Below are 20,428 nucleotides of genomic sequence, written 5' to 3'. Positions count from 1 at the left end.
AATGCAGGCAGAGTCCACCTTCTCACTAGCTTGTTCTGGGGGGTAAATCTCAGACTCAGGTAAAGTCTGCAAAAGGGCACAACCTGCAGAGGCTGCCTGGTCCTGCAGATTTCTTCAAACCTTCTATTTCAGTGCAGAGATTTGTGTAAAATTTGCATTGTACTTTATAACATTAGAGTTGGGCATTACATCCTCTTATAAGCAAAAATTACCACTTGAGGCAGAAGTGCAAGTGTATTTCCAGGTTCTGGGTCTTGTTGCCAATCTACCCCCAAAGGCAAGCAGCTTGGCCTTTGCTGTCTCACCCCTCTTGGAGCTGGGTTCTCCAGGCATCTTACCTCCTAGTTCGGTTTTCTCCCTACTTGCCCCCTAGACATGGGACCATTTGGCCATGCCAAGCACTTGCAGCTGGCCAGGCCCCTGTCCAGCTGGCATCTCCTGTCCCCAAGGAGCTTTCTGTGAGGCTGGGGACTCTGGGGAGGATTAAGTGATGGCAGGTGTCTATGCAGAGCTCTGGGAAGCTCTGACAGCTGAGAGAAGTCAGGGGTAGCTCCCTCCCACCCCCACCCCCTACACACACACACCTCCCCACTCCTGCTGAGACTTGCTGAAATTCTGCTTCCATTTTCTCAGCCTCCAGCCTCCCCTGGAATGGCTAGGGGTGGAGGGGGTGAGAGTTGATGGTTCCATGAAGCACCCTTTGAGGAGCCCCTGCTGTTCTGGCATCCTCCAATCATACTTTTATTGTCTGATACATTGTCAGGAAGCTGTAGAGCCTGTTCATGTCTTTGTGTTTCTCAATTTGTTCTTAATTGGTGCGTGTAGCACCAGCCATGATTTACTGTTGCTACCATTATAGTTTCTTCTTCACACTTTGAAGCATTTTAAAGTCAATCATGAGCTTTGTGGTGGCTCCAATGTATCATCACAGTTTGTGGCAGTGATGAAGCATCAAACTAGGAACCAGCCTATTGGCCTGGACAGTGGGGTGATACTGTGGGACCCCTTAAATTTCTCCATGGGCTGAGTGCCCTCCTGAGCTGACCACATAGCCTCGTGGCTGTCGGTACTGTCACATGATTGGGAGATGGCTCCAGCCAAGTCTGAGAATTTACCGAATTGTCTGCATTGCTATCTGATGGTCAAAGGAACTGATTTGTGTGTCTGTGCGTGCCCCAAATCCCAACATATGGAGAAATGAAGGAGAGGGGATTGTGTGACCACACCTTACTGGGGGTGCTTTCTCCCTTTCTTTCTCTGGCAAGCACATATACCTTCTGGAAATTAAAAAAAAAGAAAGAAAAAGAAAACTTGCCACAAGAGTAGAATAACTGCAGGTTTTATTTTTTAGCACAAATGAGTAAAATCCAGTAGACACTTGTAAAGTTAGCGCGGTTGATCTTGACACAGAGCCCGTCTGGGTGGTGAGTTCTTGGGGACCAAACAGTCTCATTGAAGCCTTCTATTGGTTTCCTCCTTTTACAAAGGAGGCTCTGCCTTCTGCAGGTGGAGCTTTTTGTGACTCACCCTCCCAAATTTTCCCATTTTGACTGTTCTTGGCAACTGAGCTGTCTCCTTCCTAGCCTCCTTCTTGCCCTGTTAGAGTCATCTTAGGAGGATTAGGTTACAGATCATGCAAAGGCACGTGTGTTTGCAAAGGAGATTGCCACCATTGCCACCCTACTGGCATTTCTTGACTCCCTTGGCTCATGGCTGAGAGGTGAGGCTGGAGGCAAGTGTGTCTCCAGGAGGTGGATGCTTTGGCAGCTAAGAGCTGGGGCAAGGCTGGCAGAGTTGAAGTCCACCCAAGGCCTAGCTTTTGCATGTTGCTTTTAGCTCACCATTTGAAGTGTTTGCAGTACCTTCTTAGCCAACTTATCTGAGGAAGTGGAGGGAAGGACGGTTCTAGTGGAGTATGTTGAGGGTGTGGCCGGGCTGGGGGGTGGAGTTCTAGCGCTATGCTTTGGCCCTGTGAGTATACCAGGCTCATGGTTTTTTTCTTATACTCACTTGACCCCCAAGATTAAAGCAATGTCTGTTGAAGACAGACATGTCAAGTGAGATAAGGCAGACCCAAAGGACACACACACAACACACACACAAGTGTAATTCTGTTTACCTGAGGTCCCTATAGTCATCAGATTCAGAGACAGAAAGAATGATGGGTGCCAGAGGGAAAGGGGATTGGGTTGTTAGTGTTTAATGGGGACAGAGTTTCAGTTTGGGAAGATGAAAAAGTTTTGGAGGTGGATGGTGTTCATGGTTGCACAATAATGTGAATGTACTTAAATGCCACTAAGCTGTGTACACTTAAAAATGGTTAAGACGTAACTTATTTTTATGAAGTTTTTTGTTTGTTTGTTTGTTTTTTTAATTTACCTTTCTGCTATAGGGCATATGTGTTCATCAGGTCTGGGACTTGAACTGTAGAATTGGCTATGCGGGACCCAATGCCTTAGCCTCCATACCACCTGTTGGCCTGATTAAGATGGAACTTTAATGTTATGTATGTGAAGGGACTTCAAAAAAGTTTATGGATAAATGAAGTTCACATGAATTTATTTCAGTGCAAAAAATGGTAAAAGTTATGCATGAAGTTTTTTATATATGCATTTTCCATGAACTTCTTAAAGACCCTGTGTTTTTTTTTTTTTTTTTTTTTTGCCACAGAGCATGGGCATTCACATGGGGAGAGACAGAGATAGTGAGAGGGAAAGTGAGAAATCACCCCCCAGGGTCATGGCCATGCTGCAGTCCCTACCCTTCCATTTTCCTCTCAGGATTTTGAGTATGCATGCACATGTACCTGGTTTGATTTTCAGACCGTCGAGTCTGTGACTCAAACTGTAGTTGGCCATGTAGGAGTCCTGCTGGCCCCAAGACCCTGTGTATTTTACAATAAAAAATTGAGGGCTACTCCATAACCTTGTGGTTAAGACAGCTAGATCCCACATGACTGACTGCTTGGTTGAGTCCCCGGCTTTGTGGCTTGAGAAACACACTGGATGTTGCATACATGCCTACCCTAAATCCCAAGAAGAGAGATGGAGGAGAAGGGATTACAGTGTAATCATTCCCCGTGAGGGGGTTCTTTCTTCCTCTCTTTCAGTCTCTGGCAAGCACATGTGCCCTCTGGTGAAATAAAAAAAAAAAATCAAGCCTTTCTGAATTCAGAAATACTCTGCATCCTTATGAAAATGTGTATTCTAGCCTGTCTAAGAATTATCTTAGAGGGACCAGCATATGGCATAATGGCTATGTCACTGGACTCCCATGTAGTCGACTGCGGTCCGAGTCCCGGATCCGGTGACTTAAATTCACGCCAGGTGCGTGTGCGTGTGCGTGTGCGCCCAAGATCCCGAGAGGAGAATGGAGGAGAAGGGATTTCTCACTTTCTGTCTCTCTGTTTCTCTCTCTCTTTTGAGAGTTTTTTTTTTTTTTTTTTCGCTATCGGGTGGGTGTGTTTAAGCCACTGGGTCCGGGACTCGAACTTGGCTCTAGACATTGGCGATCCAGCAGCATAGCCATTACACTAACTGTTGGTCCCTCTCTCTTTCTGAGCACATGTGCCCTATAGCAAAAACCTCTCAAAAAAAAAAATAAATAAAAGAATTATCTTAGGGAGAAAAGAGCAGAGGCCTACCTTGTATCAGGTACTAGGGGATTTTAAAAACCAAAGATGCATGTGGTTCTAGAAGGCTCTTTGTAACATCATCTTGGGAGCAGAGTGTTGGTGCACAGAGATTCTGTGTGCCTGGATTCTTCAGCCCCTGGAGCGGTGGTGCCTGAACACACTTCCTCTAGATTGGTGGGGTAACCCTGAGACCCCTAAGTGTTCAGGGAATTATTGAGAACAGCATCCAGGAACATTTGAGGCCTCTGTTCTGGTACACTGTGTAGGGATCACAGGTATTTCTTTTTCTTTTTAAAGAATTATTTAATTTTACTTACCATTATTATTATCATTTTAAAAAGGATTATTTATGATGATTATTTTTTAACTTGCTGTAGAGCACATGTGCTCATGAGAGAGAGAGAAACCGGGGGAGCAAGAAAGCAAGCTGCGAGGTCCAGGACTCGAACTGCTGTCGGCCATGTGGGAATCAAGCACGCTTAACCATCACACCACCTGCTGGCCTGTTGCTGTAAATTTTAATTTTCTATAGGGCGTGTATACTTGAGAGAGAATGTGAGAAAGCAAGCCACCAGGTCCAGCACTCAACCATGGTTGGTCATGTGGGAGTCCAGCACCTTAACCACCATACCACCTGCTGGCCCCTTCTTTTTAAGTTTGCCAAAAGGTACATGTGGTCACCAGAGAGGGCCAAGAGAGAGAGGAAGCACTCCCTAGTAGGGCATGGTCACACAGTGGTCCCATTTCCATTTCTCCTTCCCTTTTGGGATTTTGAGCACACATGCTCAGCATGTTTTTTTATTTTTATTTTTATTTTTTGAGAGTTTTTTGCTATAGGGCACGTGCGCTTGCCAGACAGACAGAGAGAGACAGAAAGCAAGAACTCACCCCCCAGGGGAGATGGCTACACTGCAATCCCTTCTCCATTCTCCTCTCAGGATCTTGGGCACGCACGCACATGCGCCTGGTGTGAATTTAAGCCACCAGGTCAGGGACATGAACCGCGGATGACTACATGGGAGTTCAGCGACATAGCCATTACGCTAACTGCTGGTTCCCTCAGCATGTTTTTTTTTTTTTTTTTTTTTTTTTTTTTTTTTGAGAGGTTTTTTCTATAAGGCGCGTGTGCTCACCAGACAGAGAGACAGAAAGCGAGAAATCACTCCCCAGGGGGGGATGGCCACACTGCAATCCCTTCTCCGTTCTCCTCTCGGGATCTTGGGCACATACACGCACGCGCCTGCCGTGAGTTATAAGCCACCGGGTCCGGGACTCGAACTGCAGTTGATTACATGGGAGTCCAGCGACTTAGCCATTACGCTAACTGCTGGTCCCCCTCAGCATGTTTTCGAAGCCACTGGGTCTGGGACTTGAATGGCGTGGTTGACCAGCTCCTTAACTACTGGGCCACTGACTGGTATTTCTAATTTTCTGGTAGCTGTTTGTCGGTGAATTCCTGCAAAATGGCACATGTTTATGTGTTTATACAGAAAGAAAGAGAACTGTGCTCAGATTCTCATTATGGAGAAGTCATATTCCTTTTTGTTCTTTAGGACATTCCTTTGATACTGTGACATTCTGGGTCAGCAGATGACATGGAGGTGCTGGATGCCACATAGCCAGTTTGAGTCCTGGACCTCGAGGCTTGCTTTCTCTCTTTCTCTCTGTGGTCAAATGAAAATGAATGAGTCAATAAAATTAAATAAATAAATCTTAAAACTTAATTTTTAAAAAAAGCTGTCTGGGACCAGCAGGTGGCTTGGTGGTTAAGGGCGCTGGACTTCCACATGGCTGATCACAGTTGGAGACCCAGTCTAGAGGCTTGCTTTCTCACTTTCTGTGTGTGTGTCCTCCATTCAAATTAAAATAAATGAATTCAGTTAAATCAAATAATTATTAAAAAAAAAAAAAAGCTATCTGCCCCACCCCACCATGGGAGCCTGCCTGCCCAGACCCCCTTGGACAGTTCCTTAGGCTCAATACTATCTATCAATACTAAGATGATGCTGACACTCCTTGGCATCAGACAGAATGTAACTTAATTTTTTTCTTTTAATTTTAAAAAATTATTTAATTTTCTTTTCTTTTTAAAAATTACCTAGAGAGAAAGAGAGAGAAAGTGAGAAAGCACGCTGCCAGGTCCAGGACTGGAACTGCGGTCAGCCATGTAGGAGTCTAGAGCCTTAACCATCACATCACCAGCTTTTTAAAATTTATTCTGGGAGAGAAGGAGATAGAGGTGGTGTGGAAGGCACCCCCAGTGGGTCTCCATGCTGTGATCCTTCTACAATCTCAGCCAGCCCTGATCATGAACACATGCATGTTTATTCAGCATGCATCAGGGGAGACCCTGGAATGTGAGTGCAAGGCCTTCTCATGTGAATCTGCCTGCATTCCTGATGTGCCACCTCCCAGCGCCTCAACAGTGTAACTGTCAAGAGAGCTGGAACTGAACAGAATTCAGCAGGAGGAAGCTCTGCACATTTAGGGTGGTCTGGAGGCGTAAAAGAGAAGGGAGACTGTTGTGGTACCAGCTGGAGTCTGAGCCTTTCAGAGGACAGGGCGCTGAATCAGTGTGAGAATTGTAACGGGTTTTTGGGTGGCATTCTGAGCCTTAACCATAAGAACGGAACAGAGGAGGGCAGATGCAGGCACCACTGGGCCCAGGGTAGCCCTGGATTAGCAGTAACGAGAGGGGGACCTTCCACACCCTAGGAGAACCTCTACCAGCCACATGAGGGGGCACAAGCAAGCAGCCCCACCTCTGGGGCACCCTGGACTCACTCCAGGGGCTATGTGTCACCACAGCCTTGTCTGTGTCCATGTTACTTCTTCCTGGTGTTGACTTGCTATTCTAATTAAGGACAGAGTTTATATTTATACGGTTTGTTTTTGCCTCCAGTCCGTGGCGGAAGGATCGTGGTGGGATACTGACAGCTCAGGGAGGATGCCATTTTGCGGCTTCCTTCTCCGTGCTCAGCTGGGTGTCGCAGGAGGAAATGAGCAGGGGCCCTTTCTCCCATGGGGTGTTTAGCTCAGCCTTTGGGGAAGAGAACCTGGCGGGATACTCAGTATCAAATAGCAAGTTTCACCAAATGGAACTAGGGTGGAAATCTTGGTTGGGAATCCAGGGTGCCGGAAGGGACAAGTGGGGAGGCACTGGCTGGGAAGAGCCTTTGCCTGAGTAAGGATGAACCCAAAGGACAAGTGGGAGGAAGGAAGGGCCCACAGGGTGGTGGCCTGGTTAGTGGCAGAAGGGGTTCTGAAGAATGCAGGGGTAGGGGGAGACCAGGTAGGTGGATCCAGAGCATGGTGTGTGCATGTGTATGCACGCACCCGAAGCTAGAAAGGGACCTTGAAAGCCACAGTGAGGAGCTCTGAGCCCTGGGGAGTTCGAAGCAGCATCAGGAAGGGCCATGTGGACTCAGTATGGGGAGTGGACGATCCATCCCTTTGGTTACTGTAGCTCAGGGAGAACAGGCGGGCAGACCAGGGCCTCCGGGGCACTTACTGCCTTTCACCCCAGTGGGCATCTCAGCCCGAGAATAGACACCAGGACTCTGTGGCCCCCCCAGTGCCAGCTCCGGTTGCCAAGGATGGGTCATGCAGGCGGGCTTGTCGTCGGCTCCCTGGCCCTCCTGGGGCTGGTTCTCCGTCTCTAGTCTGCCAAGTCATAGTCTTCCCCATTCCCTGGGGACACAGAGGGTTAATGAGGCTCTGTGCCTTGGGGAGAGCAGATAGTGCTTGTGTCCTCAGGGACATGCTGGAGCCCGAGCAGCTCCTCAATGGGCCTCTGCCCTGATTTCTTGTCAGAGGCGTGTTGCTGTGGCTGGGTCACCTCTGTCTTGTTAAGTTTCTCGATCTCTTGAATGAGAAAGAAAAAGAGTTAGGCACCCTCAACAGGGTCTCACCACATCATGATCCTTCCCCATCCTCCCTGCCAGCCAGGATCACAGGGTTGGTGTGGGCACGCCCGCGGTGTTCAGGCTGACTTGGATCCAAACCTGGCCTCCCATGTGGCTCTGGTATTGTGTGTTAGCACATCATACCACTTGTGCCATGTAACGGATTCTCTTTAATACCCACCAGGGATAGTTTCCTCCTGATTCTTCAAGACAGGGGTAGTATTTTTGGCTTCTGGGCTAGGCCTACCTTCTGTGTCACCACTAACGCCGACCTTAGGTTAGGAAACTGAATCTGGGACCTAAGCAACCCTTCCCGAACCAGCCCACATGTGATATGGAACACCATGACCTCTGGGCTCCGTTGAGATGCCTCACTATTGCCTTGTCTCAATTTCTCCTTTTCTGGCAGAGCCCAGGGAGTTCCCCGTCTTGACAGTTTGGTGCGGCTGCTAGGATCATTATTTGAGGGTCTGGAAGATCCTTGTGGAGCAAGGTGTTTGGTTTGTGCAGAACAGCAGACTTGGTAGACTTAGGAGACAGGCAGGAGGAGGTGAGCAGTATTGTTGGTTTCATCTTGGAACATTTGAGACCTCTTCCCCCGTGCCCAAGACTGGAGTGGAGCCATGGTGTTAATTTTTTGGGTGCTGATGGTAGAAGGACGGAGGTGTGCAGCCGCTTCTGTAGGGCCGGGCTTGTGGAGGGGACCAACAGTGCCTTCTGGGGACTCCTCTAGAACTCAGGCTTCCCTTTCAGGTGTCAGTGGCCCCGGAGACACTATCCCTGCACCAGGCATGGGCACTGCCACCCCAATGTCTCCGCGAAACCGAGCTCCCCAGACAGCAGCCGTGTCTGGCTGTGCCTCCTCCCCTTAAGTTAAAAGGGAGCCGACCTCGCTTGTCTGAGCTCCCATGAGAGGATAAAATGGCAACAAAGGACTTCTGTTGCCCCAAGTGCAGTGACTTGATGTCATGTAAGTCACCATGGCTACCTTCTCACCAAGTGTGATCTTCCCTCCCTCGGATTGGGAAGGATTGGGAAGTCGCTGTGTTTGGGTTGGTCCTAGGGTAAGGGTGTGTGAGTGTGAGCGAGTGTGAATGTGTGTGTAAATGCAGTACCCAGGTGCAGGGTCAAAGCCAAACCATAATGATTTATCAGGGGAGTGGAAGAGTCTCTTATGAGTCGGTAATTGTGTACTTAAAGGTTACTTGATACTGTTTTAAATGTATGGTTGGAAATACAGACAGTAAAAGCTCTCTGAATCCAGGCAGTGCAAGGCTTCAGTGCTAAACAGCGCAAATGGTATGTCGGTGAAAAGCGATGAACGTTTAGTTTAAAGAAATGCCCCTAATTGTAGTAATGCTAAGTGGCTTCTGCTGGCTTTAGACTTCTTTGTGATTTGTGAATTTTGTACTCATTGTATTGAGGGGGGGCTGTTGCTGTGGGCTCCTTGGATCATTTCTTACCCTTCAGTGTTAAACCACTTCTGCTCATTCATTCAGTAAATATTTATCGAGTACCAGTTATGTGTCAGACACTGTTGTAGGTGCGTGAAAGAAAATGAGGCATCAGGCAGGCAGAGACCCTGTCTTTGTGGCATTTACATTATTGCTGGGTGAGAAGGTCTGAAGACACAGAAGCCATGGTGTGTGTAGTATGTGAGAGGGGCCCGGAGTAGGGTTAGGAGGGCAGTGGGCGGGGTGGAGTGGCAGGTTGCAGACAGCCCCGTGGGGGCAGAGGGAGCAGCTAGTGCAGACGATCTCACAACTGTCACGGGGACAGACCAAGTACACAGAGGTGTCTGAGAAATGAGCTGAATATGAACTGAGCATTTGTTGGCATTGAGGACTTAGTTTGGAGGTGTGGCAGTAGCATGGTAGTGTTTTGTTTCCTATGAGTTCACTTATTTCCTTCATGAGAGAGAGTATATGCGCACATGCCAGAGAGACGGAGAGATAGGCACCTCAGTCAGGGTCTCGTCACACCGCCACCTCCTTTCTACATACAGCCTTCCAGCTGGCCATGGTCCTGGGCGTGCATACACCTGGCATGTTTTCAGGTTGACTCAGGATCCGAACCCACAGTTGGCCCTGTGGCCAACTTAGTATGCCATGACTTTCACCACCAATGCTGGGTCTGGTAGTTTTATATTTTTATACACACACACACACTCACACACACACATAAATATATAAATAAATGTATTTAAGAGATTTTTGCTATAGGGTGCACGTACCCGCTGGAGAAACAGAAAGTGAGAAATTACCCCCCAGGTGGGTTGGCCACCCTGCAGTCCCTTCTCTTCCACTCTCCACTTGGGATTTTGGTCACACTCATACATGTGCCTGGTGTGAGTTTTAAGCCACTGGGTCCAGGGACTTGAACCGCAGATTACTATGTAGGAGTCCAGCGATGTAACCATTATGCCATTTGCTGGTCCCGGTAGTTATATTTTTTAAAGTTATTTTCAATCTGAGAGATGGATTGGAAGTTTTTAAATGACAGAGTAGCTGAGGTTTTTATTTAAAACATAAAAAGGCCCCAAGGTGAGGCTGCCCAGTGTGTTGGAGGCATGGCCAGAAGAGCCAGTACCACTGGAGTAGGCAGATACTGTGGACGGGGTAGGGGGAGCCAGATACCTGGGGCTGGAGAGACGGCTGAATGAAGGAGCTAGATGGGGGAAACAGGAGGTCCAGTTCAGAGGCCCCCAGGGCAATTGCTCTCCATTCTAGGCATTACTGGGTTTGCCTTTGGGAAAGATGAGGGTGTGATATGCTTGGGAATAGGTGTGCTTGCCTCTCAGGTGGAGGCACCTCTGACCTCAGGGGTAATCTCCATGTTCCAGTGGGGAGGATGATGTGGCCAAGAGGGAGTGCGACAAATGGTTGGACTCCATATGGTTGATGGCAGCTTTCCCGATGGGCTGTCTGTGTGGTGAGGGGATGATCCCTGTCCAGACAGTGGCATAGCCTCCCAGTTGTCTCCATCCTGGACATGCGTACACCTGGGGTGTTTTCAGGTTGTCTAGATCCGAATTTATAGTCAGCCATATGGCTTCTAGCACTGCAGCTCTGTGTGCTGCGACCTGCACCACTGAGGCTGAGTCTGGTATATAATATATATATTTTGAAAGAATTATTTTAACTTTTTATTTATTATTATTTTCCAATTTGACTAGAGAGAGACAGGGGGAGAGAGAGAGGGAAAGTGAGAAAGCAAGCCACCAGATCCAGAACTTGAACTGCAGTCAGTCACGTGGGAGTCCAGCGCCTTTAACAACACCACGCCACCTTCTGGCCCGGGTAGTTATATTCCTAAAGATCATTTTGCAAGACTCCGTCAGGCCGACACTCCCCCGCCCCACTAACACTGGAGGGTTGTCTGTTCAAGTCCAGAGACTTCCTGCATGCCTATGGCAGGCATGCATGTGCTCATGATCCAGGGCTGGCTGAAGCTGGGACTGAATTGTGGTATCAAGACTCAGTTACTCATTTGCTCTGCTTCATTTTCTCTCCTCCCTCCTTCTTTCTCTCGTGGAAGAAACAAAATTAAGTTTTTTTAAAAAAGTTGACAAAAATGAAAGAGAAGGTGACTCCAGATTTTAACCTGAGTAACAGAAGAGATTTGCCAGAAGCCAGATTGGGGAAACCATGTGAGTGTGAAAGCCTTTAAACTTCTTGCAGGGACCAGCAGATGATTAATGGTTATGTCACTGGACTTACAAGTAGTCGACTGTGTTCGAGTCCTGGATCCAGCAGCTTGAAACTCAGGCCAGGCTCATGTGCATGTGTGCCCAGAATTCCGAAAGGAGGTTGGAGGAGAAGGGATTGCTAGAAGAGATTGCGGCAGGGCTATCCCCTTCGGGGTGTGTGTGTGTGTGTGTGTTTGACTTCTCTCTTTCTGTCTCTCCAAAGAGTGCACGCACCCTATGGCAAAAATCTCTCTAAACAAAACAAAATAAAATACTTTTTGCATATTGCACTGCGTCCTCAGATTAATTGTGTTTACTGTGATTTGACCTTCTTCCATACAGGATTACCCCTCTGGGAAGGAGTCTTTCTGTATCACTTGTGGCTGTACAGAGTGTAGGGTGTTTCGATCTTTGATCTTTGTCGAAAGTCAGTTGTCCAATGTAGCATGGGTCTGTTTATTTTGTTCTGTCAATCTACTTATCTGGCTCTGTGTCCATATTACTCTGTCTTGATTACTGTAGCTTCATGGTAAGTCTCAAAATTAAGTAGGGTATGTCTTCAAGTTTGTTCTTGCCTTTTTTTTTTTTTTTTGCCATTGAGTGTGCACACTTGCCAGAGCAAAAGGGGAGGAGGGAGAAATCATGTATGGTCACGCTGTAATCCCTTTTCATTCATTTCTTCACCCTTCTGGGGTTAGAGAAATTGCATATACGGGCACCTGGTGTGCTTTTCAAGCTTCTAGGGCTGGGACTCAAACCATGGTCAGCAATGTGGGATCTGGCTCCCTTAAGTACTAGACCATAGAGCAGACCCTGCATTTTCATGTAAACTTGAGAGTCAACTCGTTATTTTTATAAAAATGCCTGCTGAGAATTTTTAATTGGGAGTACTTTGCAGATCAATTTGGGAGGGAATTTATACCCCCTACCCATGAACAATATGTCATTTGTTTACGTTTTAACTTTTTCCAGGAATGTTTTACTGTAGCTTTTTTTTTTTAAGAATTATTTTAGAGGACCAGCAGTTGGCGTAATGGCTATGCCACTGGACTCCCATGTAGTTGACCACGATTTGAGTCCCAGACCTGGTGGCTTAAACTCAGGCCAGGCGCATGTGCGTGCATGCCCAAGATCCTGAGAGGAGAATGGAGGAGAAGGGATTGCGGCGTGGCCATCCCCCCTGGGGGGTTATTTCTCGCTTTCTGTCTCTCTCTGTCTTTCTGGCAAGCGCATGTGCCCTATAGCAAAACCTCCAAAAAAGAGATTTATTTTAGTTAACTTTATTTATTTCTCTTTATTTCAGTTTAACCAGAGAGGGACAGAGTAAGAGAGAAAGGGAAAACGAGAAAGCAAGCTGCCAGGTCCAGGACTTGAACTGTGGTTAACCATGTGGGAGTCCAGTGACCCTAACCACCATGCCACCTGCTAGCCCCTACTATAGTCTTTTTTTAAAATTTGCCACAGGGCATGTGAGCTCACCAGAGAGAAGTGAGAAAGCATCCCCCAGAGAGACCCTGCAATCTCTTCTACTCCATTCTCCTCTTGGGATTTTGGGCATTACACACACATATGCCTGGTGTGTTTCTCATGCCACCAGGTCTGGGACTTAAACTGCACAGTCGGCCATGTGGGATTCAGCTGCCTTACATACCATGCCACCAGCTAGCCCTGTTATAGTCTTTTTATCTTTAATTATTTCACTTTTTTTTTTTGAGAGAGGTTTTTGCTATAGGGCACGTGTGCTCGCCAGAAAGACAGAGACACAGAGAGACAGAAAGCGAGAAATCCCCCCCCGGGGGGATGAGCACGCCGCAGTCCCTTCTCCATTCTCCTCTTGGGATCTTGGGCACACACGCACACAAGCCCGGCGTGAGTTTAAGCTGCAAGGTCCAGGACTCAAACCGCGATTGACTACGTGGGAGTCCAGCAACATAGCCATTACGCTAACTGCTGGTCCCAAATTATTTCACTTTTTTAAAAAAACATTTTTGCCATAGGGAGTGTGTACAAGACAGAGGGAGAGGGAACCAGCAGTTAGCGTAATGGCTTGTCGCTGGACTCCCATGTAGTTGACCGCGGTTCGCGTCCTGGTCCAGGCTTAAAACTCATGCCGCGCACATGTGCGTGTGTGCCCAAGATCCCGAGAGGAGAATGGAGGAGAAAGGATTGCGGCATGATCATCCCCCCGGGGGGTGATTTCTCGTTTTCTGTCTCTATGTCTCTCTCTGTCTGTCTGGCGAGCGCACGCGCCCTATAGCGAAAAACCTCTCCAAAAAAAAGAGGGAGAGAAAGTGAGAAATCACCCCCTAGGGAGGAGCGGCCACATGGCAATCCCTTCTCCTCTATTCTTCTCGCACAATTTTGGGCACACATGCACATGTGGCAGGCATGTATTCAAACTGCTGGGCCTGGGACTTGAACCATGTTAGGACATGTGGGAATATAGCCCTTAAACCACTATGCCACCTGCTGACCCTTTTCCACATTGTTTCTGCAAATGTCAGTGGGCTTTTCTGTGGTGTGTACGTGGTGTTAGACGAGGTTTTAGCAGCACTGTGACCTTCCTGCTTCAGGCTCTTGAGTAGCTAAGACTACAGGCATGCACCCCCACACACAGCTTTTAGGGTAGACTAGGAATGGATCCCAGGCCTTCCACGTAGCCCCAGCCTACTGAGCAGCAGTGCATCCTCTTGTGACGGGATCTAAGTGGATTTTAAAGGTTTTGAGTTCTGTTTCTTAGTGGATAGAAACACAGCTGACTTGAACTTGGCCTTGATCCTCTAACAGGGCAGGTGCTTAGGTAGCACAGAGCACCTGTTTCTGAAGCTTCCTACCTTCAGAGCAGAGAGGCCTCAGTTTGGCAGGTGTGAGAGAATTAGGATTAACACAGCACCCCTAGAGTTCCACAGTCTGCATGGGACCGAAAAGAGTGGCCTCTCTGCCAGTGGCTATGGCCAGCCCTGGCTTTATTTAGGAAGGTGCTGTGTGTGCCCCGTAGTGCTGAGAAGTCTCTCCCCAGAGCTCACTGGTGTTTGCTCCTGTCCTTATTTCACAAGTTCCCCTGTGGGAGTGTTTCTCGCCTTCCATGAGCCGTGAATTGCTGTGAACCCAGTTCAAAAATAAAGGTTCCATATCAGAGCAAGCTCTTGGTAGTCATGTGGGTGCAGAGAATGACAGCAGAGGTGATGTTGACACTGTTTGGGAAGCTACAACTGACAGAGCTGCCTTGGAGTCTGGCATTTGGCTGGCTCATTAGGTTCAGCCTCTGGCCTGCAGCCCTGGATGTCTGACGTCACCACTAGGAGTGGAAGTCCTGGGGCCACCCTGTCTCTGTGACCTTGGGAGACTTCCTGAACATTCTTGAGCCTTAATTTTCCTGTCTGGAAAACAGGCAGCCCTTTCCTCCTTGGGATTGTAAGCTGTATGGATCAGAGCTAAAGCTGCCTCCATCTGGGACATGAAGTCCACTTGTTCCCAGGTACATGGTGGCCTTACCTTTCTTGAGGGCAAGCCCAGTACTCCCTGGAATGGCAGCTAGTTTCCCTGGGATCTGAACCAGCGAACGTAGTGGCTAGGAAGTCACATTTGAAGAGTGAGACCTGGATGAGCCCTGGATGCTACCTACAGACTCTCTCATCTTGGCTAGTTCTTGAATATCAGATACGTTGGATCTCTTATCTGTAAAATGGCCACAGTCCTGCAACCTACCATGAAGGTGGTCTTAGAGATTCATGGAGATGCTGGTTTTGTTTTGTCAGAGGGCACATGCACTTGTGGAGTGTGGGTGGGGTGGGGGTGGGAGGTGGAAGATGGTGGGGAGAGAGAGAAAGCAACCCCACAATGGGGCATGATCATACCACAATCACCTCTTCTCTATTTCTCCTTCCTTTTGGAATTTTGGGCTAATACATAGGCACCCCAGGGTATTACTCAAACCACAGGGCCCAGGGCTGACTGGAACCATATGTTTAGTCATGGGAATTTGATTGCCTTAACCACCAGGCTGTGGACATTTTTTTTTAAGTATGTGTCTTTTATTCCCCCCTCCCATTTTTTTTAAAAAAGAGAGAATTTTGTTCTTGGGTGCACGTGATCGCTGGAGAGACAGACAGAAAGCAAGAAATCACTCCCCGGGGATATGGTCATGCTGCAATCCCTTCTCCTTCATTCTTTCAGGATTTTGGGCATGCACTCACACGTTCCTGGTGTAAGTTCAAAGCTGCCAGGTCTGGGACTTGAACTGTGGTCATCTACTTGGGAGTCCAGCGACATAACCATTACGCCATCTTCTGGTCCCTATTTTTTCTTTTTTATTGCCAGAGGTGCTTACAGTCATAAGAGAGAGAGAACCTCCTCACTGGGGAGCAGTCATGCACATTCCCTTTTCCTACTTCCTCCTCTTCCCATCAGGGTTTTGGATGCACATGCACCTGGCATTTTTTTCACGCTGTCTTGGTTGGGATTCGGACCACAGCTGGTCATGTGGAATCTGGCTCCCTAGGCCACAGGGCTAGCCCAAGATGCTATGCGTCCTATTAAGGGCTAGTAATACCTTTTCCTTAATACCTTTCTTTCTTTCGTCCGTTCGTTCTTATTTTAAATAATTTTTAAATTTTAACTTTATTATTAACATTATTATTATTTTCCAATTTAAGTAGAGAGAGACAGAGAGAGAGAGAGAAAGTGCTAAAGAAAGCCACCATTCTGGGACTTGAACTATGGTTGGCCATGTGGGACTCCAGCACCTTTAGCCACCATGCCACTTACCGGCCCCTTTGTTTTTGTTTCTTTGTTTGTTTGTTTTGAAAGAGAGGTTTTTGCTATAGGGTGGATGTACTCGCCAGAGTGATAGAGACAAAGCGAAAATTCACCCCCCAGAGTAGATGGCCACATCACAATCCCTTCTCTGATCTCCTGTTGGGATTTTGTGCACGCACGCACAGCTTCTGGGTTCAGGACTTGAACCACAGTCGATTACTTGGGAGTCCAGTGATGTAACCATTACGCCATCTGTTCCAAGATGTTTGTTTATTAGGGAGAGAGAGAGAGAGAGAGAACTACCCTCGACAGGGTCTCAATGCTGTGGTTTCCCTATGCCCTTCCACTCTGTCAGGATCATAGGTGCGCTGGCCAGGTGTATACAGATCACCTGGAGAACTAAACCCATGATCTTCCACATAGATCCATTGTTAAACAGCGCATTATCAGTGTACCCCTCACTGAGCCTGCCTTCTTTTTGTTATTAATGTCATATAATAGAAACCTTGAACCATTTATGTGTTCTGTGTGTGAAAGGTAGAAATAATTTCATTCCACTGTGTAGCTGTTTACCACTTCACTTCTCTCTCTTTTGCCAGAGAACACATGCGCTCACAAGAGAGAAGGGGGGAAGGTGAAAAAGCACTCCCATGGGGAATGGTCATGCCGTAATCTCTTCTCCTTTTGGGATTTTGTGCACGCATGCACATGAGTCCAAAGTGTTTAAGCCTCTGGGTGCAAGACTTGAACCACGTAGTCAGCCATGGGTGATCGAGCTTCTTCCTGAACCACCAGGCCGTCTGTAGGCCCTCTATTTGTTTATGTTATGTACTTATGTGACAGAGGGAGGGAGGGAGGGAAGGAAGAAGGAAAATACCCCTGACAGGGTCTTGCAGCTCTGTGATTCCACCAACCCCCACTCTTTTCAGAGCCAAACCCTGACCTCCCATGAGGTGCCACTGTTGTACAGTGAGGCCCTACTGCCCACACCACTATAGCTGGGCCCTCACTTTTCCACTGAATTCGGTGAAAACTGTGTTTAGAATGTTGGTGTTTATTGGTTCTCACCATATAGGTTCATATCTCAGAGACTGATAGAAATTTACTTTCTCAGCCTGACTCCACTGTGGCAGATAGCAGAGGCAAAACTGTAGTGGAAAACTAAATTCCAGTAGGAATTTAACTTCAAGAGTTGGAGGCATTTTAAGTTGGCCAGTATGTTCTAGAAACCTACTCTGGACACTCAAGTGTTTCTTGGTCCTTTGCTTTAGGTTGCTCAGCACGTTGACACGAGTTGCCTTCTGACGGAGCTGTGGCCATGGCCAACTGAAAGGACCAGCATCCGTACCCCGAAGCCAGGTGAGAACTGGGGTCCTGGTATCTGTGTAATGAAGACTTCAGCTTATTCAGCGGGCCTCAACCAGTCCTTGGGGCATTTGAAACCAAGGCCCGCTTCTGATGCTGACCACTACCTCCTAGAGAAGGCAGACACCTGGGATTGCATGATGCATGCACCTAGGCTCTGCCCCTTGAATCTCAGGAGTAAAGAAATCATTGTCATTGGTCATTCATTTGAAAAGCCCAGGCATAAATAGGATGAGCCCATCCTCAGGGAGGATCAGGGTCTGACGATAATCCTGGCCAAGTTGTCTTTGGCCTCAGGCCAGTCTCATGATTCCCCAAATGACTGGGACAGTTTGCATTTTTCCTTCATCACCAGACAGGGTCCCACACTGGTGTTCAGAGTTGGTTGGTCTTACCCTATCCTGGGCTTCATGGGGAAGATGCACAGAACTCTCAAGTGGAGATTCTGTCAGGGATTGCTCAAACCCTGCAGGGCATTGTCACACACCTGTGCAGAATTTCCCCGTTACTATCAAGGCCATGTCTTAGCCTAGGGCGAGTACCTGGAGGAGAATGTAGATCTGAGAGACCCCTTAGAACTTCCCTGTTCTGCTGCTTCCTTTTGCATACCACAGCACAGAGCCCAGACCGGGCAGGTGACTTGCCTAGGGGTTCATGGAAACCAAGGCATTTTGCCAGCCACACAGTGTGGGATTCAGCCCTTCTGACTGTCCTGAGCACTACATGACAAGTGTTGGGTCAATTTCTTGAGGTTTCAGCTCTTACTCACGAATGGCAAGAAAATAATGGAGATGATCAAGTGCTCCTGATGTCAGGAAATTCTCTCCAGAAGGTTCTGTTCACAAAACCAAACTTCTAGATCAGCAGATGGTGTGGGGATAAGGTGGCGGAATGCCACATGGCCAACCGCATGATTTCGAGTCCTGGACCTGGCAGCTTGAAAATCATGCCAGACGTGTGCATGCATGCCCAAAGTCCTGAGAGAATAGGAGAAGGGATTGTGATGTGGCCATCCCCCTTGAGGGGTGATTTCTCGTTCTCTCTTTCTGGCAAGTGCACACACCCTATAGCAAACTTTACAAAAACAACAATGAAGAACCAAAACAAGGGAACCAGCAGTTAGCGTAATGGCTATGTCGCTGGACTCCCACGTAGTCGACCGTGGTTCGTGTCCCGGACCCGGTGGCTTAAAACTCACGCCGGGTGCGTGTGTGCCCAAGATCCCGAGAGGAGAATGGAGGAGAAGGGATTGCGGCGTGAACATCCCCCCTGGGGGGTGATTTCTCGCTTTCTGTCTCTATGTCTCTCTCTATCTGTCTGGCGAGCGCACGCGCCCTACAGTGAAAATCTCTCAAAAAAAAAAAAAAAAAGAACCAAAACAAAAGCAAACTTCCATGGTGCTTAAGTTTTTTTTCCTGTTTGAAATATAATTCACATGCCATGAAATTCATCCATTTAAAGTACACAGTTCAGTGATACTTTGGCTATTGAAGAGTTGTGTGACTGTCGTCATTAATTCTAGAACATTCTCATCACCCTAAAAGGAGACCCTGCCCCCATTAGCAGTTACTCTCCCTCCCCCTCTCCCAGCCCCTGGCAACCACTAATCTGCTTTCAGTCTCTATGGATTTGCCTCTTCTGAACATTTCTAAAAATGGAGTCTTGCACTGCATGGCCTAGCTTCTTACTTGGCATCATGTTTTTGAAGTTGGTTCACATTGTAGTATGTGTCAGAGCTTCATTCCTTTTTATGGCTGAATAGTATTCCATTGCATAGATTTGCTATATTTTGTTGATTTATTCCTCCATTGATGGACATTGGGTGGTTTCTACCTTTTGGTTGGCTCTTGTGAGTAGTGCTTCCTTGCAACATGCGTGTATCTGTTTTGGTTTGAAGACCCGCGTTCGGTTCTTTTTGCCGTATACCTAGGAATGCAGTTGTGGTGTCAGTTGGTAATCCTGTGTTAAATCGTTTCAGGAATCTCCGTATTGTTGTCCATGTCAGCTTTATCGTTTTGTGTTATCCACCCCTTCAGGGGGCTCCCAGAGCTCTTCAGAGTCAAGAACAGACTTTCTTAGAGATAGTTCAGGGTCACCAGTGTTAACAGTGTTGATTATCTGGTGCTGGTTTCGGTGTGCTATTACTGCACTTTGGTGGTGTCTGACACCGATAAAAAGGGAGACTAGGACCAAGGACCCAGAGTTCCTGAAGTCACACAGCTTTCATAGTGTTTTTTGTTGTTGTTGTTGTTGTTGTTGTTGTTGTTTTAAGTTTATTTTATTCATGAGTGAGCTGATGTGCATGCTCACAAGTCAGAGATGGGCACACCCTCAACAAGATCTCGTCACACCACAATTCCCTTTTCCTAGCCTTCTAGCCAGTCAGGATCTGGGTATCTGCACATGGCATATTTTTGGATCAGCTCGAGATTCGAACTTACGATCAGCCATGTGGCTTCTAGTTCAGTTTGTTAGGGACTGTGCCATCAGGCTGGGCTGCGTTTATGTCTTAAGTTTGCCTACTTTGTTGAGGTGAAAGCACCTGTAGCCCAGAGAGTGGTTGACTCTCCCTTGTCCTATAGCCCAGGACTTTAAGGACATTAGGGGTAGCTGAGGATTCTCTCAGGCCTCAGGTTGACTGCACCTGACTCTGCCTGGCCCTTCTTTTTTTTTTTTGGAGAGGTTTTTGCTATAGGGCGTGTACGCTCGCCAGAAAGAGAGAGACAGAGAGATAGGAAGTGAGAAATCACCCCCCAGGGGGGATGGCCACGCTGCAATCCCTTCTCCTCTCGGGATCTTGGGCACGCACGCACATGCGCCTGGTGTGAGTTTAAGTTACCGGGTTCGGGACTCAAACCGCGATCGTGGGAGTTCAGCGACATAGCTATTATGCTAACTGCTGGTTCCATGCCTGGCCCTTCTTTAACTTGAAAGTGCAGTCAAAGCAGTAAGTACTCATTGAAGGAAGGAAGGAAGGAACGAACGAACGAACACGTCTTCTCTCCCTCTTCTTTGTCACCAACCAGCAGGGATGACACAGCCTTAGCATTACAGGCAGTTTTGGGGCTCAGAAGGGAA

The 20,428-nt window shown here is 47.7% G+C and overlaps 1 protein-coding gene across 1 annotated transcript in view; it reads left to right on the top strand.

The window, feature by feature from the left end:
* Nucleotides 1-3,785: 3,785 nt before the first annotated feature.
* The window catches only part of GATAD2A (GATA zinc finger domain containing 2A), a 94,546-nt gene continuing 77,903 nt past the window's right edge, over nucleotides 3,786-20,428 (top strand). The window contains 2 exon segments of the mRNA XM_006147092.3: nucleotides 3,786-3,909; nucleotides 17,257-17,344. The gene's annotated coding sequence lies outside the window, so the exon portion shown is untranslated.

This window comes from Tupaia chinensis, unplaced genomic scaffold (assembly GCF_000334495.1).
Source record: "Tupaia chinensis unplaced genomic scaffold, TupChi_1.0 Scaffold000201_1, whole genome shotgun sequence".
In the NCBI taxonomy this organism is placed as follows: domain Eukaryota; kingdom Metazoa; phylum Chordata; class Mammalia; order Scandentia; family Tupaiidae; genus Tupaia; species Tupaia belangeri.
The sequence above is the reverse complement of the archived record's forward strand: the minus strand, read 5'-3'. Positions and strand labels throughout refer to the sequence as shown.